The sequence below is a fragment of the Pongo pygmaeus genome, chromosome 20 (genome assembly GCF_028885625.2).
Source record: "Pongo pygmaeus isolate AG05252 chromosome 20, NHGRI_mPonPyg2-v2.0_pri, whole genome shotgun sequence".
NCBI classification, from domain to species: domain Eukaryota; kingdom Metazoa; phylum Chordata; class Mammalia; order Primates; family Hominidae; genus Pongo; species Pongo pygmaeus.
In genome coordinates this window covers 20,958,722-20,982,703 of record NC_072393.2, presented here as the reverse complement: position 1 = coordinate 20,982,703, position 23,982 = coordinate 20,958,722, and the positions used below count along the sequence as shown (strand labels likewise).

At 42.6% G+C, this 23,982-nt stretch overlaps 1 long non-coding RNA gene across 1 annotated transcript; it reads right to left on the bottom strand.

Annotated features, from left to right (window-relative positions):
* Window positions 1-907: 907 nt before the first annotated feature.
* On the bottom strand, window positions 908-11,733 carry LOC129020582 (uncharacterized). Its single transcript, XR_008495859.2, has 3 exons — window positions 11,646-11,733; window positions 6,000-6,162; window positions 908-991 (listed from the first exon to the last, which is right to left on the bottom strand). It is a non-coding gene; the product is annotated as an uncharacterized LOC129020582 (long non-coding RNA).
* Between the last annotated feature and the right edge of the window lie 12,249 nt (window positions 11,734-23,982).

The following is a 23,982-nucleotide window of genomic DNA, read 5'->3' as shown; positions in this document are numbered from 1 at the left end:
CACCTAGACCAGTTAAAGTCCCAATTGGCTTGGGGGGGCTCCAAGAGACCAGGATTTTCTTGTGGATGGTGAACATAGTCCCAACATCAAATCCTGGGATATAAAGTCTTAATCCCCATGACATGCCATAATACCACTGAGCTGAATTAGGGTCATGGACAGTTATAGTAAGAGGATTACAATTTTTTCTAGTACAGAATTTAGGATGAGGAGCACGACTTATGGAAAGAGTTGAAGATCTAGTTGATCCCCCAGAGTAGGTGGCTAAAGTTACACATGTCCAATCAGGGCAGAAAAACTGATAAGTATCTCTACAGCTAGCATCAGGGTGATTTCCAGGACAGAGGTAAAAGTCAACATTTTGGAGCCCTTTCTCTGCACCTTTGGAGCTTCCACATCCGGTTTGGCTCCCAGAGTGTCCAAACCCTGCTGCAAGGTCAACACTTCCTGCTCCTATGACTGGCAAATTGTGTTGCTCTTCATGGGTACGAGCTGGCTCTGGGAACAGTACACATAAATCAACTGCAAAGGAGACTTCCTTGGAGGTACCGGCCCTCCAAGAAGTGTTTGCAAATACACGTCCTGTTGTGAAAGAGGTGAGGAGAAAGGAGTAGGAAGGCGCAGAGGATGTAACAGGCAAAAGGAAGCAAGAGAGGTATATAAAAAGAATTAATCTAATGGCTTCACCCAACTTAGGTGCAGTTTTAACGGGCCTGACCCAGGCTTGGGGACCCATGTTTCTAGTTGGGCTCTGTTGGCCTTTTTTGTTGTGGGAGTGATGAATCCAAGCAGGAATGCCATCCACCTTCAGAGCCGTTGGTGTCGTGAGGATGATGGTGAGAGGTCCCTTCCAAGCAGAAGTGAGTCCTTCTTTCTGGAACGTTTTAACAAACCCTAGGCCTCCTGGCTGGAACGAATGGCAGGGCCCTGTCTGGTCAGGAACTGGATTGGAATGAGCTCCTCAAACAAGTGGCAAGATGATATCTTGTACCTGTTGGAGAGATTTTAAGTACTGCAATAAATTAGCTTGTGATATTTCTGCCAAATGGGCATCCTTTAGCTTAGAAAAGATAGGCGGCACCCTCCCATACATGATTTCAAAAGGTGAGAACCCAGCCCGATAAGGGGTGCACATTACTCTAAGTAGAGCTAAAGGAAGGAGACTTACCCAATTTTTACCGGTTTCTAAGATTAATTTTGTAAGAGTGTATTTAGGGTTCGGTTCATGTGTTCTACCTGCCCAGAGCTCTGGGGTAGATAGGTACAATGGAGCTTCCATTGAATATTTAACACCTTACTGACCGACTGAGCTATGGACAAGGTGAAAGCTGGTCCATTATCAGACCCTATGGCAGCAGGCAGCCCATATCAAGGGATGATTTCATTGAGTAAAAACTTAAGTACCATGCAGGCAGTTTCTTTTTTTGTAGCAAATGCCTCAGTCCATCCAGAGAAGGTGTCTATTAGTACTACAAAGTATTTGTACCCAGCCCGGTGTGGTTTTACTTCTGTAAAGTCAATTTCCCACTTTTCTCCTGGTGAGTTTCCTCAGAGATGGTGACCTGGGCTGGGTTTAGGACCTTGCTTGACCTTTACCTGGGAGCAGGTTGTGCACTGGAGAGCTGTTTGATCTGCTAGGCTTTGAAGACGGGGGATCTTAAAAAGGCTCTGGAGGAGCTGGGCTAGTTTTTTTCCTCCTAAATGGGTGGTAGAATGTAGGTGGCTGATTAAAGTTTTCCTAAGAGTTCAGGGTATGAAGATTCTAGAGTCAGGAAGAATCCACCAACCTTCCTGATTTTTATTTGCTCCAATATCTGAAGCCAGTTTTTCTTCTTCTGTTGAGTACAAGGGGTTGTCAGGCAGATCTGGCTGAGGAAAAGAAACTGTGGGTAGCAAGTTTAGAGGCATGACTGAAAGTCACGCTGTGTCCCGAGCTGCTGAATCAGCTTTCTGGTTACCACAGGCAATGGCCGTGTTTTCTTTTTGATGTCCTTTGCAGTGGATTACAGCCACCTGCTGAGGGAGCCATATGGCTTCAAGCAGGGCTAGAATTTCTTCTTTGTTTTTGATAGTCTTTCCTGCTGAGGTGAGTAGCCCGCTTTCCTGGTAGATGGCTCCATGTACATGCACTGTAGCAAAGGCATACCTGCTGCCAGTGTAAATGTTAATATGTTTATTAACGTATTGGAGAGCCTGAGTGAGGGTGATCAATTCAGCTTTTTGTGCTGAGGTGTTCGCTGGTAAAGCCTAAGCCCACAACACGTCTGTCTCCATGGTAACAGCTGCACCAGCCTTTCGTACTCCCTTCTCTAGGAAGCTGCTATCATCTGTGAACAGAGTGGCATCTGCCTTTTCTAGGGGCACATCTTGAAGATCAGGTCAGCCAGTTTCAGTAGTTTCCAACAGTTTCTGACAGTCATGAACAGGAGTAGTGGAGTCTGGATCAGGAAGTAGTGTAGCTGGATTTAAACACCTTGTGGGAGAGAAAGTCAAATGAGGCTGATCTAACAGTAAACTCTGATACTGCAAGATGCAAGCATTTGACATCCATTTGCCAGGAGCACTTCGTAGTAAAGTCTCTATGGCATGAGAAGCCATAAGGGTTAAATTTTCACCCAGAGTTAACTTATCAGCCTCTTGGACTAGGCTTGGTGTAGCCGCTATGGCTTGCAGACAACTTGGCCATCCAGAGGCCACAGGATCCAGCCTCTTAGACAAATAGGACACTGGGCATCTCCAGGGTCCTAAAGTCTGAGTAAGTACCCCTTTAGCAACTCCCTGGCTTTCATGGACAAACAGGTGAAATGGCTTTGAGATATTTGGGAGGGCTAAATCAGGGGCTTCAGTTAATACCTTTTTCAGGTTTTGAAAAGCCTGTTCTTCGGCATCTGTCCAAACCAGTGGGCCATTTCTTCCTGTAGCAGTGTACAGGGGCTTGGCAATCTCTGTGAACCCCAATATCCAGAGGCAACGGTATCCCATGGCCCCCAGGAATTCATATACCTGTCTCTTGGTGGTAGGAGTGGGTATTCATAGGATGGCTTCTTTCCGGGCACTGGTGAGTGCCCTGTTTCCTTGGTTTATCTCGTATCCCAGGTAAGACACTCTGGGAAGACAAAGCTGGGCCTTTTTGGTGGAGACTCAATACCTGAGCTCCTGAAGAAGGTAAAGTAGGTCTCTCATATGTTGCAGGCAACTGTCCATAGTTCCAGTAGCTAATAAAAGATCATCGACGTACTGAAGAAGAGTACAGTTAGGGTGACTAGCTTGGAATGGTATAAGATCTTACTGGAGAGCCTCCCCAAAAAGGGGGGAGGAGTTTTTAAAAGCCTGAGGTAACCAAGTCAAAGTCAGTTGGGTAGTGTCTCCTGAGCTAGGATCTGTCCATTTAAATGCAAAGATCGGCTGGCTTTGGGGGGCCAGAGGAATCGCAAAAAAAGCATCCTTTAGGTCAAGGACAGTGTATACTGTATGTTCTGGTGAGAGCAGGCTAAGTAGAGTATAAGGATTAGGGATGGTTGGATGGACAGTAACAGTCCATTTGTTAACTTCCCTTAAGTCCTGTACCAGCCAGTAATCACTTGTTCCAGGTTTCTGGACCAGCAATAATGGAGTATTCCAAGCAGACTGACATGGTGTAAGTATGCCAGCTTGTAACAGACATTAAATATGGGGATTAATCCCCTGTCTAGCCCCCTGACTCATGGGGTATTGTTTCACCTGGACTGGCATGGCAGTGGCCAGGAGTTCTACAACTACTGGTGAATGGTGTTTAGCCAGTCCTGGAGGGTTTGACTAGGCCCAAACTCAGGGAAAAAATGTCTGTAAGTCCAATAGAAGAGGATTATTATTCTCCTCTGGTGATTGTGATGGTGAAACTAAAAGGTATTCCTCCAAAGAGGGGTAGTTAGCAGGAGTTGGGCAGTGGAGGGAGCTGTATTTCCTACTGTGAGGTGAGCCTGTTGAGCTGAGAAAGAGATTGAGGCCTGTAACTTATGGAGCAGGTCTCATCCAAGGAGAGGAAAAGGAAAAGGACACTCAGGAACCACAAGAAATGACTGTGTCACTCTTTTCTGTCCCAAGCTCAATTCTCATGAGTGTGTGACAGGATATTATTGAATAGCTCCAGTTGCCCCTTGTACAGGCACTCTTTTATTTGAGACACTGCCCAAGGGGGTCTGCAGTACCAAGTGCTCTGCCCTGGTATCTACTAGGAAGTGTACAGGCTGCCCCCCACTGTAGTGGTTACCAAGGGCTCCTGGGGGCCAACAGCGAGGGAGCCCTGGCCCTGTCAGTCATCAGGCTCTTCCATTATGGATAAGGTGAGGACATGTTTCTTTTCTTATTTTTCTTCTGGCCATAGTGGGCATTCCTTTTTCCACTGCCAGCCTGCTTGCAATAAGCCCAGTGGTCCTTTCCTAGAGGAGCCTGTTCACCTCCTTTACCTTTCTGGTGGGAACCCAAGGTTCCCTGGCCATTTTTCTGTGATGGGGGCCTTTCCTTTTTCCCCTCTTGGACAGCCATCACTAAGATTTTTGCTTATCTTTTGAATGTTTTATCAGCACCTTTTTCAGCTGCCTGTGTTGCTTGTTTTTGTTTTTCAAACTCTCAATTATCAAAAACCTTTTGGGTTGTTTCTAAAAGCTAACTGATATTCACTACAGCAAATCCCTCCAGTTTTCTGAGTTTTCTTTTAACATTTGGGGCTGCCTGAGCCACAAATGCCAAATTAAAAGCAAGGCTATTTTCGGGAGCCGCCGGGTCAAAGGGGGTGTAAATCTGATAAGCCTCCTGGAGGCACTCTAAAAATGCTCCTGCTGACTCATCAGGCCCCTGGACAACTTCACTCATCTTAGACAAGTTTATGGGTTTCCGAATGGCTCCCTTAATACCCGCAAGGAGATACCAGTGGAAATCATACAAAGCTCTCCTTCTACTTGAGGAATTTGGGTCCCAATTAGGCCAGGTAGAGGGAAAGACCTCCTCAAGGAGGTCTCTAGCTTCCTCCTCTGGCCTATTGGCTGATGTGAGGAAGTACTTTTTGGCCTCTTCAGATACCTTCCCTCTCTTCAGAGGTGAAAACAGTTAAAAGGAGCTGTTGGCAATCATCCCAGGTGGGCCGGTGAGTCCGGAGTACGGACTCCATCAGAGAGGTCAAAACCTGGGGCTTTTCAGAGAAGGGAGGATTATAGGTTTTCCAATTAAACAAGTCAGAAGTAGAAAAAGGGACATAAACCAAGAAGGGGGATGAGCGCTCATCACCCAGAGGGACTTGCGCCTCTCTCAGCGGTAGTAGAGGGGCTACTTCGTCCTACCGTGGTCACAATCAAGAGGCAATAGGTGGCGATCCTACAGGGGAAGTAGTTGAGGAGACAAGGGATGATTCTAAGGGAGCAGGCTGGTTGTAAGGTGGTGGGACTTGTTGAGGGAGACTCTCCTCTTCTTCAGAGGGAGGCAGTACAGGGGGAGTTGGACCGGCTGAGGGTTGAGGCAAAAATGCGGTCTGGCTCAGAAGGACCTTGGAGGTAGAATTATGAACGGCACATGAGCCGAGCCATGGAGGGGGGATTCTGACCAAACTCAGCCATTGATCAATGTAGGGAAACTGATTGGGGTGGCTGAGAGTTTCAGTAACAACCTGCCACACAGCCTGAACAATTGCGAGGTTCAGTGACCCTACAGGGGGCCACCCGACTCCAAACTTTGGCCATTCTACTTCACAGAGTGTCCGGAGCTTGCCTTTTTTAAGGCGGACTCCATAATCCTCTCAGAAACGGAGAGGAAAATTCTGCAGCATACATTGGAGAGGGCTCCAACCCTTACAAGGCCAGAGGAGGAGTTTCTCATTTGTTTTTGAAGGCAATTTATTAAGATTTGAGCATAGACATTAAACCCAACACGGACAGAGAAACTCACTCCCTAGGGGGCTGGAGTATCAAAAGAACAAAATCAACATAACCAGAAAGAGCAGAAAAACCACAACAGCTAATACCACTTACCACATTACTGTAGCTTTAAGATTGAACAGGGGGACTAGAGGCTGCCCCGAGGTCTCCTGGGTCAGTCGGATCTAGGCATTCTCCCTCTTCCCCTGGACCTGTACCCTAAATACTGTTGATGTCTCCATGACTCAAAGGCAAATAGCTCAAACTCAGCCTTTTCCTGTAAGGGTTTAAGGAGTGAGAGCAGAGTCAAGTCCTGGAGATGCTGAACTTGCTGTGGCACCAGAAAACAAGATGTACAGGGTAAGGGGCAGGGATGAGACCACTCGGATCATTTTTAAGGTGGGAGAGTAGCCACGGAGGAACACAGTAAGAATCTAAATGAAGTAAAGCAGTACAGGTGTAGGTTTCCCTACACAGCGTCCTATTTAAGGGCATGGGAAAAGTTACAGGATGACAAAAGAGGTGAGCAAGGAAATCTGCAGGGTGGCTATTTTGAACCCACCACCGGTTTAGTCTAGAGGCAGCCCAGTCGCTTGGATTTACAGTATGACAATCTAAATACCAGCAACCTTCATGGTGCCAGAAATCCCAATCAGGTGAATGTTCTCCACACTCCTTCCCCTAACAACACCTGATTTGTTTCTGCCAGAAAAGGCAGGACTGTGGTGGCCAGCCTAAATGATTGATGAGAAATTTAACCTCCTGTGATAAAAAATCAACACTAAGGACCTTGAAGAAGTCTTACCCAGATGTCTTGGGCGATATCAATGACCTAACATACAAAATTTGACAACCACTAAACAAGACAATAGACACTGAGCAGAACAATGAACATAAAACAAACAATTGGCCCTAGGGCATGTAAACAATTATGACAGCTTTTATTAGACAAGGGGAGGGGGTCCCGTGATGGGATCAGTCAGATGCCCACCTGGCCCCTCCCCCTGGGGGGACTTGGGTTCCTCTTAGCACTGGCAGGCTAGTATAAACCCCTGGCTCAGATGGAGCTATGCCCTATGCTACCTTAAGCCTTACGAGGTCCTCACGGAACCACAGGTGAGGGCCCACTCGAACTCCATAGCTTTCACCCTGGAGCTACAAACTGGCCCTTGTCTTCTGCAATCACCCAGTCACTCACCATTCACACAGAGTTTATAACAGTTTTTTTTTTTTTTTTCCCCGGAGGTCTCCAAGAAACCTGAACAAGAGAAGGATGAGAGATAGAAAAAGGGAGAAGGAGAGTAAGAAAGAGCAGAGAGTGAGACTAGTCTTTAATGAGAGAGAGAGAAAGAGAGAGAGAGAGAGGCTGGCCTGCCAGAAATCAAGACTCAGTCCCCAGCATCCTGGGATGTGGACAGAGTCCAGGGAGTGCCCCCATCAGGGCCGCTTCCCTCCTGGAGAGAGACACAGAGGAACCTAACATAAAACCAGGACTCTACCCTCCAGCGTCCTGGAAAAATGGGCAGAGTCAAAAAGAGGGACGCCCTCATCAGGGACGCTTCCCTCTTACCAAACGAAAGTCAAGCCTGATTTACCCGACCCCAGGGTCAGAAGTTGAGGACTCACAGGTGGAATTTTGTGGGCACCTACACGGTAGTCAATCCGCTCTCCTCCACAAGATGGTTGCCTTTAAGGGACCTGGAAAAATTTTTCAGGTGGCACCCCCACTATAAGCCAGCCGTCTGTCCAGGGGAGCCTGGAGCAAGCCCAGCTCTCGCCCGGTGGTGAATATATCTCGCTGGGGCCTCCAAATGTGATACCCGAGCGAGTTAGAAAAATGCCACACTTTGAGATTTAAGAGTCCTTTATTTAGTCGGCGGCCAAAGAGACGGCTAACACTCAAAATTCTTTTGGCTATGAGGAGGGGGCTTGATTTTCTTTTATACTTTGGTTTAGGAAGGGGAGGGGAGCTCAAATGCAACAATTCTACAGAGGTAAAAACATGCAAAAATTAAAAGGGCAAATGATTACAGAGAAACAGACAATTTAAAAGACAAATGGTTACAGAAAAGCAACAGTACCAGGTGCAGGGGCTCTAAATCCTTCATAAGATGTTAAATATGGGTCCTATGCCGGACACAAATTCAAAGCTTAACGGTGTTATCTTTTGAGCAAAATCCTGGGAACTTTGTACATTGTTTGTTTCAGTACCTTATCTGTTAATTGGACTCTTTTGATATGTTGAGAATCTGTTTACACAAGTTAACTCCTTGAAGAAGGGGGTGGGTAAGGAGTCCTTAATGTCTTGTAAACCAAGGAGGCCAGATGGAGTTTGTCTGGCTTTCTCAGCTAAGGGAGAGTGTTTGTTTGTTTGTTTGTTTTGAGGCAGAGTCTGGCTGTTACCCAGGCTAGAGTGCAGTGACACGATCTTGGCTCACTGCAAGCTCCACCTCCCGGGTTCAGGCAATTCTCCTGCCTCAGCCTCCCCAGTAGCTGGGACTACAGGTGCCCACCACCACGCCTGGCTAATTTTTTGTATTTTTAGTAGAGATGGGTTTTCACCATGTTAGCCAGGATGGTCTCAATCTCCTGACCTCGTGATCTGCCCACCTAGGCCTCCCAAAGTGCTGGGATTACAGGTGTGAGCCACCACGCCTGGCCCAGGGAGAGTTTTATTCATGTGGAAACAAGGCTAGGTGATTAAGGGAGAGAAAGGGAGGATCTAAAAACAGGGTTAGTAAAAACAAGGTTGGGCATTACAAGCAAAGCAGTTGTCGCTACAGATTGAATGAAATACATTCATCCACAGGATTCTGGGTTAAGGATTTTTGATAGGAAGGCTACAGGTTGTCAGCGACCTCAGTGCTTTTGGGCTACACCCTTGTTTACAATGCAAACAAGGTGGTATTAGAGTGTTATAGAGTCACGGAGAAGACCTTCAATTGTCAATTATAGGCTTTAAATTTGCCCTGGCTTTTAAAGAAATAGGGTACACTGTTTTTTCTTTACTACTTCTCTCTTTCTTTCTCTTTGACTTTCTGTCTCTCTCTCTGACTCCCTCTTTGTCTCTCTGTCTCTTCCTCTCTCTCTCTTCTCTCCCTCTCTCTGTCTCATCTCTCTGCTGGTCTTTCCCTGCCTCTCCCAGATGCTTATGCTGCTGTTCTGTCCTCTCCTCCTTCCCTTAGGGGAGGGACCAGAGGGAGTGGAGCTACTCTTTCTGCCCCCAAGAAAAAAGGAAAGGGGGGGATTGTGTGAGGTTCAACGCTTGAAATTAGCAGAAGCCTCAACCCCTCAAACCAGGGATGTCTCACCTTGCCTGTCCCAGAAGTCTCATCCCCTGTCACCAGAAATGTCTCTCCTTGCCTGTCCCAAAAAGTTAACCTGTTTCCTCCCTTTCCCCCTCTTTCCTTGCACACTTCCCACTCGTGTTGTTTCCTCTGGCTGCTCCCCCAAGGGAGAATTAGGCCCCTCTTAGTGTTGGCATGCCAGAATAAATCTCATGGCAAGATCCACCCTCAGTCATATGAGGTAGCTACAGAACCACGGAGAGGACCCACTCACTCCATTCAGCAGTAGGACTTGTCAGCATCCACACAAACAACATTGCAAGCGGGGTTGTTTGTGATCATTCACACACAAACACATTTAGCCCTCCAGAATTTGACTACCAAGGAAGTAGTTTTCAGGCTCCCGCGGCTTCTCCTTCCTTGGTCTGTGCACGGAGTTGTTGCCACAGTATATGAGGATCCTTAAACTAGGTTACTGACCAGTTTTTTTTTTTTCCCACGTTGCTGAGAGCTCCGGTTATTTTTCTCACTGAGTGGGTCTGGATTTCTCACCCCTGAGGCTGCCACAAGTGGGCAGGGCAAGCCTCCTCAAGAGAGAGAACCAGAGACCACCCCTGGAGGGGAATGTAATCACAAGCGAGCCCCCAAATTGTTATAAATAAAGTTTCTGTGCCGCAAAAGAAATAGCACTCGAATATAAAATTTTTTTTTGATTCTCAGCAAGGCAAGGTAATTCTATAGAAGGGCGTGCCCTTACAAACAGAGCAATGGTAAGTACACACCTGGACAAGAGAGGGAAAGCGGTTCTTATCCCTGACGCACATGGCCTCTGCTGCTGTGTCTTTCCCCTATTGGCTAGGGTTAGACTGCATAGGCTAAACTAATTCCACTTAGCTAATTTAAACGGAGTGATGGGGTGAGTGGTTTGGTGGAAAAAAAATGGTTATGCAGGGAAAAAAATGAGTCAGAGCAGAGCAGGTAGCAGGTTATCGGAGTGAGGCAGGGTGGAGCAGGTGATTGAAATGAGTCAGGTGGAGCAGGTAATTGAAAAAGTTTGCTTTATGAGGAAGTTAAATTTAAAAGTAGAAGGCAAAGAATTGAACATACTGACATATTGATTCTTTGAAAAGACATTTAGAACTCATAACTAACAGTACCACATTTCACCACATATAATTTAGCACTAAACTAAGAAACAAGACAAAAAGATATAGAACCAAGATAGTCACTGTCACAAATTCACCCTGCAAAAAGATAAACAGATAGTTTGACGAATCTATGTAACTCATCAATTATCTACCACATTTTCCTGTGGAAATATGTTCATTTTCTACAGTCAAAATGGAAGAAAGATCTTCTGTATTCTGTTTTTGTTTTGTTTTGTTTTGTTTTTTTGAGACAGAGTCTCTCTCTTTTGCACAATCTGGAGTGCAGTGGCATGATCTCGGCTCACTGCAACCTCTGCCTCCCAGGTTCAAGCAATTCTCTGCCTCAGCCGCCTGTTTATCTGAGATTACAGGTTTTCACATGCGTCCATGTGAGGAGACCACCAAACAGGCTTTGTGTGAGCAATAAAGCTTTTTCATCACCTGGGTTCAGGTGGGCTGAGTCCGAAAAGAGAGTCAGCAAAGGGAGATGGGGTGGAGCCATTTTATAGGATTTGGGTGGGTAGTGGAAAATTATAGTCAAAGGGAGTTTTTCTCTTGCAGGCAGGGGTGGGGATCACAAGGTGCTCAGAGGGGAAGCCTCTGAACCAGGAGAAGGAATTTCACAAGATAACGTCATCAGTTAATGCAGGAACTGGCCATTTTCACTTCTTTTGTGATTCTTCACTTGCTTCAGGCCATCTAGATGTATATGTGCAGGTCACAGGGGATACGATGGCTGGGCTTGGGCTCAGAAGACTGACATAGGCTTCCACCACCATGCCTGGCTAACTTTTCAATTTTTAGTAGAGATGGGGTTTCACCATCTTGGCCAGGCTGGTCCTAAACTCCTGACCTCGTGATCCACCCACCATGACCTCCCAAAGTGCTGGGATTACAGGCTTCAGCCACCATCCCTGGCCAAAGGCCCAGTTAGGTTTTTTTGTATGCTTCATGAAGGATACAAAAGTATTTGAAGCCGAATTGACTAAGCAGAAGAAAGGATATCAGAGTATGAATAGCACCTTGCCAAAATTAGGCATGCAGTCAAGATTAAGGAAAAAAGAATAATAAGAAACAAATAAAGCCTCTGAAAAATATGGTGTTCTGTGCAGGAAACTCATGAGGGGAGAAACAAAGACACACAATACCTTAAAGGGTAAAGAAGTTTTATCTTATGTAAATGGCAATGCAGATATAATAAGCAAATTGATATAATAAGAAAATTGCAATGGAAACGGGAGAAGGGAAAAGTCATATATATGTGTGTATATACACATATATATACATATATCTATATGTGTGTGTGTGTATGTACTTACACTCACCAGACTATGGAGGATTCATCACCAGACCAGGAGGCAACAGCCTGGGCTCCAGAGTCAGACACCACACTCATCAGACTATGGAGGATTCACCACCACACCAGTAAGCGACAGCCTGGGCTCCAGAGTCGGACACTCAACCATGTACAGATGAGGAGAGGTCTCTTGAATCCTTGGCGCAGTCTGGGGCCCTAGCCCTTTTTGTAACAACTTGTTTGGCATGAGGCCCAGTCACAAGGGCCCTTTGCGAATGGGCTCCAGGAACACAAATAGGTGAACTTGTTTTTTTGCAATTCTCTATTGTTTTTCAATAACTAATGTAGAGGAATAGATTAAAATAGAGATGTAAAAGTAAAGTAGAGTCCTCTTCAAAGACTTTCCTCCCCGTCTAATTACGAATAAATAGTAACTTCTCTTAGAAGTAAAATTTATTGAAAGACCTGTGCCAATATTCTTAAATATCTGCTAGCCATAATAAAGAAATCAGTGTTCTTTATGTTCTTAGCTCCCACTATTTAGCCTAAATATTTGCTCTGGCATGCTTATACTGGTCCAAGCAAGCATTAGGTCATAGCCTGTTCCTCTTCATTATTTGAAGGTGTTTTTACCTTTCTCATCATTCCACAAGTTACTTCCTCCTTCCTCTGTTCTCCTCTGCATTTGCCTCTTTTAAAAAGTTCTACGTTGCTAGCCAATCGAGACAAATACAGAATGTGAGGTCTGGTCCCAGCCAGTGAAAACCAGACACAGGAGTAGGATTGATGTGTCGGGTTATAAATGACCTTGTCTCCTTTGGTTGGTGTACTCTTATGGCAAAACTGCTGGTAAGTGTACCCTTTCTGCAGAGAATAAAAATGGCCTTACTGAGTAAATTAAATTTATGTTCAAGTGCTATTTCTTTATGGCACCAAGGAACAAGCATTTCAAATAGAGATTTCTCAAAAATAGTGCTGGATGAATGCCTCAAGGGGCTCACATAACCTGTTCCAGGACTTGGTGACCATTGTTTGTGTCCACGTTCAATTGAGTTGAAATTTAATGTTTAACATTTTCTCCACAAATTCCCCTGTCTTGATGAATGGGCTCTGTCTAGGCAAAGGGCAAGGTGAATGCCTTAGGCCATTACACAATCTCTGCCTACTAGGTTCAAATGATTATCCTGCCTCAGCCTCTGGAGTAGCTGAGACTACAGGTGTGTACCACCACACCTGGCTAATTTTTTGTATTTTTTAATTTTTTTATTTTTTTGAGACAGAGTTTCACTCTTGTTGCCCAGGCTGGTGTGCAGTGGCACGATCTCGGCTCACTGCAACCTCTGCCTCCTGAGTTCAAGTGATCCTCCTGCCTCAGCCTCCTGAGTAGCTGGGTTTACAGGTGCCCTCCACTATGCTGGTCTCAAATTCCTGTCCTCAAACTCCTGACCTCAGGTGATCCATCTGTCTTAGCCTCCCAAAGTGCTGGGATTACAGGCTTGAGCCATGGCACCTGGCCACCATGGCATTTTTGATCCAAGTGTTTCTTGCCAAGAAGCCACAAGTCTCTACAAGTCTCCTGGCATATCCCCACCCCCAGACACTGAATCTGCAGCAGCAACCTGTTTTCTCCACCACCCTAAGGTTCTGAGCCACCTGTTTATAATCTGCAGGCACACAGAAATCAATCAGAGTACATTTCCACCTGGGCCACTATCTGTAGCCAAAATCAGTTCATACACCTGCATTGCACTCTCCCACACAGGGATTTCTTTTTTCTTTTAGCTTTTATTTCTGGTTTGGTGTACACATGTAGGTTTGTTATATGGCTAAAATTATGTCATGAGGGTTTAGTGTGCAGATTATTTTGTCCCTGAGGTACTACCCATAGCACCAAACAGGTATGTTTTCTGATCCTCTGAGTCCTGCCACCCTCCACCCTCAACTAGGCCTCAATGTCCGTTGTTCTCCTTTTTGTGTTCATGTGTTCTTATTACTTAGCTCTTACTTAAAAATAATAGCATGCATTTGGTTTTCCGTTTCTGCATTAGTTTTCTGTTTTTTTGTTGTTGTTGTTCTGTTTTGTGATTTTTTTTGAAACTGAGTCTTGCTCTGTTGCCCAGGCTGGAGTGCAGTGGTGTGATCTCGGCTCACTGCAAGCTCCGCCTCCCAGATTCACGCCATTCCCTTGCCTCAGCCTCCTGAGTAGCTGGGACTACAGGCACCCGCTACCACGCCCAGCTAATTTTTTGTACTTTTAGTAGAGACGGGTTTTCACCGTGTTAGCCAGGATGGTCTCAATCTTCTGACCTCATAATCCATCCTCCTCAGGGAGCCCAAGCTGCTGGAATTAGAGGCATGAGCCACCGTGCCCGGCCCTGTTGTTTGGTTTTTTTGAGACAGAGCTTTGCTCTTGTTTCCCAGGCTGGAGTGCAGTGGTGCCATCTCAGCTCACCACAATCTTCACCTCCAGGGTTCAAGGGATTCTCCTGCCTCAACCTTCCAAGTAGCTGAGATTACAGGCACGCACCACCACGCCTGGCTAATTTTGTATTTTTAGTAGAGACGGGGTTTCCCCACGTTGATCAGTCTGGTCTTAATCTCCCAACCTCAGGTAATTAGCCCACCTCAGCCTCCAAAAGTGCTGGGATTACCCGCGTGAGCCACCGTGCCCAGTCTCTGCATTAGTTTTGTAAGAATAATGGTCTCCAGCTTCATCTATGTTATTGCAACGCACATGATAACTATTTTTTAATGGCTACAGAGTATTCCATGATATTTATGTACCATATTTTGTTTTTACTAAATCTTTTATTTTATTTTATTTTATTTTTGGAGACAGGGTTTCATTTATTGCCCAGATCAGAGTGCCATGGTGTGATATTGGCTTACTTTAGCCTCAACCTTGGGACTAAATGTGTTTGTTACCATGCCTGGCCAATTTTTCTTTTTGTATTTTCCGTGGAGACAGGATTTTGCCATGTTTCCCAGGTTGGTCTCGAACTTCTAAGCTCAGGCAATCCACCTGCCTCCGCCTCCCAAAGTGCTGGGATTACAGGCATGAGCCACCGCATCTGATCATACCATGTTTTCTTTATCCAGTCTACCATTGATAGGCATTCACGGCCTGTCCATGTCTTTGCTATTGTGAATAGTGCTGCAGTGATCATGCATGTGGATGTGTCTTTATAATATAAACATTTATATTTCTTTGGGTATATACCCAGTTTTGAGGCTCGTGGATCAAATGATAATTCTGTTTTTAGTTCTGTGAGGAATCGCCACACTGCTTTTTAAGTTATTGAACTAATTTACACTCCCACCAGCAGAGTATAAGCATTTCCTTTTTCTCTGCAACTTTGCCAGCACCTGTTACTTTTTGACTTTTTAAAAATAGCCATTCTGACGTGTTTGAGTGAGGTGGTGTCTCATTGTGTTTTTCGTTTAATTTCTCTAATGATTAGCAATGACCTTTCTTTCATAATATTTGTTAGCCACATGTATGTCTTTTGAAAAGCATCCGTTCATATTTTTTGCCTGCTTTTTAATGAGGTTGCTTGGTTTTTTCTTCTAAACTCATTTCAGTTCTTAATAAATTGTGTATATTAGGCCTTTGTAAGAGGCAAAATTTGCAAATATTTTCTCTTACTCTGTAGGTTGTCTGTTTGCTCTATTCATAGTTTCCTTTGCTGTGAAGAAGCTCTTAAGTTCAAATAGGTCCCATTTGTCAATTTTTGCTTTTGTTGCAGTTGGTTTTTATAGTTTCATCATGAAGTCTTTACCCGTTTCTGTGTCAAGAATGGTATTTCCTAGGTTATCTTGCAGGGTTTCTTTATAACTTTAAGTTTTTCATTTAAGTCTTTATTTTATCTTGAGTTGATTTTTGTATGTGGTGCAATGAAGGGGTCAAGTTTCTGTCTTCTACATAACACTAGCTATTATTCCAGTACCATTTATTACAGAGAAAAATCTTCCCACATTCTTCTTGTCAACTTTGTAAAAAATCTGATGGTTGTAGGAAGGTGGCATTATTTCTGGGCTCTCTATTCTGTTTCATTTGTCTTGGGCACTTATGGATTTTATGTAATCTTTTTATCTTCTGTTTTTTTCCCCATAAACCTTCTTTTTTTAATTTATTTTTTATTTTTCATTTTTTTGAGACAGTGTCTCACTCTGTTGACCAGGCTGGGGTGCAGTGGCGTGATCTCGGCTCACTGCAAGCTCTGCCTCCCGGGTTCAGGCCATTCTCCTTCCTCAGCCTCCCAAGTATCTGGGGCTATAGGTGTCCACCACCACGCCTGGCTAATTTTTTGTATTTTTAGTAGAGATGGGGTTTCACCGTGTTAGCCAGGATGGTCTCGACCACCAGACCTCATGATCTGACTGCCTTGGCCTCCCAAAGTGCTGGGATTACAGGCATGAGCCACCCCACCCAGCTTCCCCATAAACCTTCTTTCAAGTGTATACAGTGTGCAAATTTCAGATGTCCAAGAGTTCAAAAACTCATTAAAAAGTTCCAAAAAAAGGCCGGGCGTGGTGGCTCAAGCCTGTAATCCCAGAACTTTGGGAGGCCGAGGAGGGTGGTTCACGAGGTCAGGAGATCGAGACCATTCTGGCCAACACGGTGAAACCCTGTCTCTACTAAAAGGACAAAAAAATTAGTCAGGCATGGTGGCAGGTGCCTGTAGTCCCAGCTACTCCGGACGCTGAGGCAGGAGAATGGCGTGAACCCAGGAGGTGGTGCTGGCGGTGAACTGAGATCACGCCACTGCACTCCAGCCTGGGCAACAGAGCGAGACTCTGTCTCAAAAAAAAAAAAAGCTTCCAAAAAAAGTTTTGCTATTCCCTCTTTTGTTAAGGGATTTAGATTATATATAGATATTTTTCTCTGCTTTTGGAAATATATGTAAATCATATTAACAACTAAATAAGCCTTTTGTCATTTTTTCTGGCTCCAGATTATCTATTGATTCAGATTTATTGCTTTGTTTTTGGTTCTGAAAAGGTTATTTTTTTCATTTTTAGTCATTTAAAGTAGACAGATTTGTTTAGATAAAAGCTCATTTTAAGAGCACACAGAAGCTTAGCACAAAGATAAGATTAAATTTAGCAAAACAGAATGATAAAGTCTAAAAGATACTATATTTCTTTGACAGAAACCTGATGATCCAAGGTAATTATCCAATATTTGCAGGCTGAAGTGCTTATACTGCAACAGCAAAAACAGTTCAGGGTATAAACTAAACAGTGGAGTCTGTAGTTGTATCTTGCTTTCTATTTATTACTTCATAACAATTAGCATAATTATGTGTAATGTTTGTAGACAATCTGCATTCATGTACATTAAACTGTATTTTCTCTTTTTTTTTGAGACAGAGTCTCACTCTGTTGCCCAGGCTGGAGTGCAGTGGTGTGATCTCAGCTCACTGCAACCACTGCCTCCCAGGTTGAAGTGATTCTCCTGCCTCAGCCTCCCAAGTAGCTGGAATTACAGGCATGCCTCACCCTGCATGACTAAGTTTTGGTATTTATAGTAGAAATGAGGTGTTACCATGTTCACCACCTTGATCTTGAACTCTTGACCTCAGGTGATCCACCCTTCTCGCCTCTTAAAGTGCTGGGATTACAGGCATAAGCCAGAAACAGTATTTTCTACAATTGTATGAATACAAAGCTGCACTACTTACTTTGAATGAATCACTTACATGGTTATTTTAATATTGTTATTTATACTTTTGAAATATAAAATGTGTTAACTGAAGTTTTAATTTTTTAAATGCTATATACATTATGACTAGTTCATTAAAATTATTTATACTTAGATATTTATATTTAATATACAAAGAAAATTTACTACCAAATTGTTACAGTAAATAGATATTAGTGTGACATGTTTGTTACTTTATTCAATAGGGATAATTTTGAGTAAACACAATTTTAGTATATTTTATTTCACTAAATTGGTATGCTGCTATTGCAGGACAAATAAAGTTAGGCCACCCAAAAACCATAATAGCTCTTCAGTTAGCTGTGTTGCAAGTTCTAACATATTCCACTATATGAACACAGTCAGATTCTATTTTTTCATCAGAAAGTGTTGTTGGAAGTTGTCAAATATATTCCAATATAGAACCCCCATTCAATGGCTAGGAGATGAGAGAACAGCAGAGATGGAAAAGAAACTTTATAAAATTCTGAAAATCTGCCCCCTTTCTTCATAATGCTCACATTTCTCATGTTGAGAGTAGCTGTACACTTTAGGTGTTTAGAGAGAAATTTCTTTTAGGGGAATATTTTCTATCTGACATAATCAATCTTATATGTAATCTGAGATTTTTCTTAGGATCATTTTAACTTTTTTCTCTCAGAACCATCTTGCTCTGATGGAGATCTGTTTTTCTCTCCAATGCTTTGGGTCTCTTTTTCAGAAGCCTTATTCATATCCCATGATTTTGGAATAAGCTGAGCTGTCACAGTGAGAACTTTTGGAGCTATCTCTATCTAGATTCATGCTGGAAATTCAGCAGTATTTTTCACTGGTCACCATTATAAGTAGAAATGGGCTGAAACACTGCTCCCATTTCCATTATTGTGAATGTGTAATTCTACCCAGGAGGCCCGTAGGCTCTTCTCCTGTAGCTCAGGCTTCCCTGTCTGATGTGACACTAGAGTGCTGCTGTGGCAAATGGACTTCACATAAAATATGAGCTGTGCTCTGGGCTGTTCCTCAGTGACAGATGGTAGAAGTCAAGAGGACACTAGCAACCAGGTGAAATCAAGCAGGAGTGCTGTAGCCCAGTGCCAGGGAGTACAGAACCACTGCTCTAAAATGTAAATAGCCAAAAACATAGAACCCTATTCAACCATTTTTGTAGCAGAGTGAAAGCCTAGCTTCATCAGGTACCTGGCTTCAAGGTGCTAAACTACCTCCTATTATGAAGATGTGAAAAGATTATTTATCATTGAATATAAGCAATTAGCATACACAGATGGCCTCTTCAATCTCCAGGTGAATTTAGAATGAACTATGTATGACATCATGCTGTAAATTCTTCTACTTGTGGACTAATTATGATGTCCATCTTTTTATTATTGCAGTCTCTTAAGCAGATTGACTATGATGCATGTCACGTTCAAGTTTAATTGTGTAATATAACCATTTTTTTCTGTTCTATTGTGACATTCTTCTGGGGATGGAGAAAACTTTTCTTTTAATTATTGTTTCAAAACACTGTCTAGAATTACCAGACATAATATAAACACATAAGGTGCCAACCAGAATTTACTCTAGAGAAGACTTCCTCTCAGGCTTCTAGTGAACTCACAGTTGTAGAGCAAAGTGCATGACGTCCCCTAAATATGCAGGCAGAATTGTGTCTCTACCTATTTGGTATCTATAGTCCTCTACAGTCACTTCTAGAGAGGCTAGATCAGATTTCCATCAGTTTCACAGTACAGTAATCAATCATTTTACCTCTTTCACTGACTCTTGTATCTTCAGATCTGAAACTGATTCAGAGATCGTGGGACCCACAAATCCAATTAAAGTAACGTGTGCATTGAGTAGACATGTAGACAAGAGAATCTCCACTTTCTTCCTCCTCTTGCTAAAATGCTCACAAATTTGCAGGTAACACGTGCTGCTACTTCAGACATTCAGGCCCTAAATCTGCAGCTCCAAATTTTGAATCCTGGTCTTGAGATTGGGAAATAAAAAACGTTTATCTGAAAAATGCAAGTCCTTTTGGTTATCAAACTCAGACATTAAAATGAGAGTGCAGTTATATCTTTCTCCCTGCTTTGAACTACATATTTATCACTTGAAACTGTTCACTATTGCCACAAGTAGCCATAAAATAAACTAATAATGCTGCATTGGACCCTATATCCCATACCCTAAACAATAACTATATATTTCTAATCAATAATCAAAGTCATTTCTGTAAATAAATAAAATTTTCTGAAAAACAACTTTGTGTCAGCCCACTCTCTCTCTTTCTCTTGTTGTCTTTACAAATCTTCTTGTAACTGCTGCTAATCAAAGTGTAGATTTAAGGCAACTTGAATATTTGCTCCCAGCTTATAATCTGCAAAGTTGACCAAATAAACTGTCTACTTACATTCATGTTACGCCAGCTTTTTTTTTTTTTTCCATTTAGGCTTATTTAGAATGTGCTAGAGCAGCCTCAATGAGGGGATCTCTCCTTTGTACTCCACTTGCTGTAACACCGTAGGATGCAGAGCCAGGTTGATCCTACCTAGAATCTGCAGATAAGGTCTTCCCTCTGCCTGGAATTTAGAAAAAAGGACAGGAATTTGAACTGAGATGTACAGAAAACTAACAAAAGGCATTTTCTGCATTGTGAGATGTCACCCTTGACATCTTAAGCTCCCATTTGGGAGTGTGGCATTTTGAGATTTTACACATTTTGTTCATTGCCCTGCTACAGTTATGGGAGAGGATCCAGGAGGAAATAGAATGTGATGGCAGAATCTGTAAGTGCAAATAAGCATCTTAGGCATGAGAGATCAAGGCCACAAAGTATCCAGAGCCATGTCACAACTAAATTTACCTGTAAAATGTGATACTGGAGTAGAGTATTTGTGTTCTTTCTTTTACCCAAGAGCTAGCAAATCAGGACAGGTGACCCAGGTTCTTGAGCTCCACCAAGGCAGTTCTATTTTCTATTTAGAATTGGCCTGAGTCTCTCCAGCCTGGCTTATCATTGGGCCATCAGCCCCAGGTCAATGGGAATTCTCTCAGTCACCTAGGTGTCTTTGAACCATTTAAGGATGTCCAGAGCAGACAAGAGTGGTTAATTCTGCTTCTGTCTCAGTGTAAGAGAAATGAGTCATCCTGTGTCTGTTCATCCCCTCATACAAAAGATGTCTTTGGTTGGTAGCCAGATGACAGTTTCTCTAGTTTCCTGGTACTGGGATGATAAACAAGGAGGAGATCTGGAGACCCAGATAGATAAACTAGTAGCTTCCAATTTATATGGCCATTAAAAAAATACATGAAGCAGTCATAGTTCCTACAATCCAGAAACTTTTTGTCTAGACTAGCAACTAGATAAATAATTGAATTATGCACCATATGGTTGGTACAACAAATAGATGTGCCCAAAATCTTGGGCTTTATTTGCCACTTTTATTACATTTTTCTGACTTCTGAAGTCCACAGCTGAAGGGATATTTATGAACAGAAGAATTGTTATTACAATTTTAATTTCTTTCATTTCTTTTTTTTTTTTTTTTTTTGGAGATGGAGTCTCACTTTGTCATACAGGCTGGGGTTTAGTGGTGTGATCTCAGCTCACTGCAACCTCTGCCACTTGGGTTCAAGCAATTCTCCTACCTCAGCCACTCAAGTAACTGGGATTACAGGTGCCTGCCACTGCACCCCGCTAATTTTTGTATTTTTAGTAGAGATGAAGTTTCACCATCTCAGTCAGGCTGGTCTTGAACTCCTGACCTCGTGATCCACCTGCCAAAGCCTCCCAAAGTGCTGGGATTACAGGCATGAGCCACCGCACTGGGCCACATAGTTTTTATTCTTTCACCTTGTTAAATGTATGTATTTATTTTCTAATAAAATTACCCTAGAAAAACAGAAGGGATTTGTTTAAATTGCATATTATCATGTTGTTTAAGTTGCATATTATCATGTATAAAGTTGACAGGGCATTGGCTAGAAAAGATTAAAATTACAGACTCTGGGATTTAAGTTTCTTTTAGGTAAGATTAGAAAAAACATAACTGGAAATCTCCCAATGGCATAGAGAACAGAATTCTACATGGGATTTACTTCCTGGCCCAGTTCTTTCAGACTGACTTTTTTTGAAGGCCTTATTTAGGTCTGACCCTACCCGGGAGTCTTGCCTCACAGAGCTGATTAGAAGAGATCAGAGTTTTAGCTGGTGAATCCTGCTGCCTTTCTAGAGCTGGTGCTCACAATTTCCTGCAACCCAAAAGCAGATAAATGAGAAAAATAAAGTATGTATTGTAGGGTCTTAGATTTTAAATTTTCTATGAAAACCACTATTTGCAGAAACGTTCTATTTAGCAACTTGTTTTCTATTCCTGCATATCCAGTAGTTGCTCCACAAGTCACAAAAAAGGAAATATAGACAGAATGAAATTTTCTCTAAACTACATTAAACTCTTCCTTTTTATATCTCTTATATCTGTCTATTTTTAGCTTTTATTCTCAATAGTTTTTTAAAATTTTGATGATAGGGAAATGCAAGAAGAAATAAAAATGCTGGGCCTTTTATATAAATACTGAAATTTATTAAAACCTTAGTACCAGCTCCCAAGGTGTTATGAGAATTACATAATGTTATTCCCAGTACTGTGCTCTGTATCATACTCTTGAGCACACAGTACCTGCTCAATAAACATTGCATGAGTAAATGTGTACATGTTGTTTTTTAAATACAGACTTATTCAGACATTGCTGCCCTCTGTTTCCTCTGTAAACTTTAAAGAGCCAGCAACTTATACAAAATCGTAGTCTTTTTAAAATAATGGCTGTTGTTTTAAGATAAGATTTTACCATCACACAGGATGGAGTGTAGTAGCATAAGTTTGGCCCACTGTAGCCTCAGGTTTCTGGGCTCAAGTGATCCTTTTACCTCGGTTTTCTGAGTAGCTAGGACTACAGACATGCACTACAATGTCTGGCTAATTGTTTGCTTGTTTGTAGTGTTTGGATCTGACTATATTGTGCAGACTAGTCTCAAACTTTTGGCCCCAATGCATCCTCTAACCTCAGTCTCCCAAAGTGTTAGGATTGTTGGCAAGAGCCACTGCACCCAGTCAGTATTTTTAAATTTAATAAAACTTGGTATATGTCATAACAGAATACACCAGATGCAAATAAGAATATTGTGTATTATCTTGGTTTTGACTGGAGTGTTTTTTGTTTGTCTGTGAAGCCTAGATGGTCTATAATACAGTTTCAATATTCATATGTCCAAACTTCCTGCTGCAATATAAATCCTTAATGTTGAATGTGGGACCTGGTGGGACATGTTTGTGTCATGGGGGCAAATTTCTCATGAATGGCTTGGTACATCCTCTTGGTAACCAAAAACTTTACACTCTATTAATTCAAATGAGAGCTGGTTCATTAAAGGAAACTGGCTCCTTCACCTCACACTTGCTCTGTCTCATACCATATAATATGTCCAGTTATTCTTTACCTTCCACCATGATTGTAAGTTTCCTGAGACTCTAACCAGAAGCAGATGCTGGCACACACTTCTTATACAGTCTGCCAAACTGTGAGCCAAATAAGCCTTTTTCCTTTTTAAATTATGTACTCTCTATTATTCCTCTATATGCAAAATAATTAATATAGTCTGTTATGTTGTCTACATTTTCTGTTTCTTGTTTTTGATCTGTATTTTCTATTATTGAAAATGGGGTCTTGATGTCTACAATTATTGTGTTGCTATGTATGACTTGCTTCAGTTTTGTCTATATTTACTTTATATATTTTGGATCCCTGATGTTATATAGACACATACACATAGATAGATAAATATTATAGTTACAGATTCCTGGTAAATCAACTCACTTTACAATAATATAATATCAACCTTTGTCTGATGGTAGTACTTGGCTTAATGCGTATTATATCTAATATAATTATGACCACCTCACTCAATTAAGGTTACTATTTTCATTGAATATACTTTTTTCTTCCGTTACTTTCAGCCTATTTGAATGAATGCTAAAATGACTCTCTTGTAGGCAGCATACGGAAAGCTTTTTTAAAAACCACTAAGGCATTCTATTTCTTTTCCTTTACATAATTTTATTTATTTATATATATGTTTATTTATTTTGAGATGGAGTTTCACTCGTTGCCCAGGCTGGAGTGCGATGGCACAATCTCAGTTTACTGTAACCTGTGGCTCCTGGGTTCAAGTGATTCTCCTGCCTCAGCCTCCCAAGTAGCTGGGATTATAGGTGCGTGCCAGCATGCCTGGCCAATTTTTTGTATTTTTAGTAGAAACAGGGTTTCACCCTCATGGCCAGGCTGGTCTTCAACTACTGACTTCAGATGATATTCCCACCTCAGCCTACCAAAATGCTGGGATTACAGGCATGAGCCACTGTACCTGGTTTTCTTTATGTTTGAGATAGGGTTTAACTCTGTCAACCAGGCTGATTTGCATGAGTCACTGCTGCCCGAACCTACCAAACTCAGATGATCCATTCATTTCAGCCTCTCAAGTAGCTGGCTTACAAGTATGTACCATCACACCCAGCTAGCTTTTTTGTAATTTTTGAAGAGACAGAGTTTTCTCATGTTGCCCACAATGGTCTTGAACTCCTGGGATCAAGTGACCAGCCTA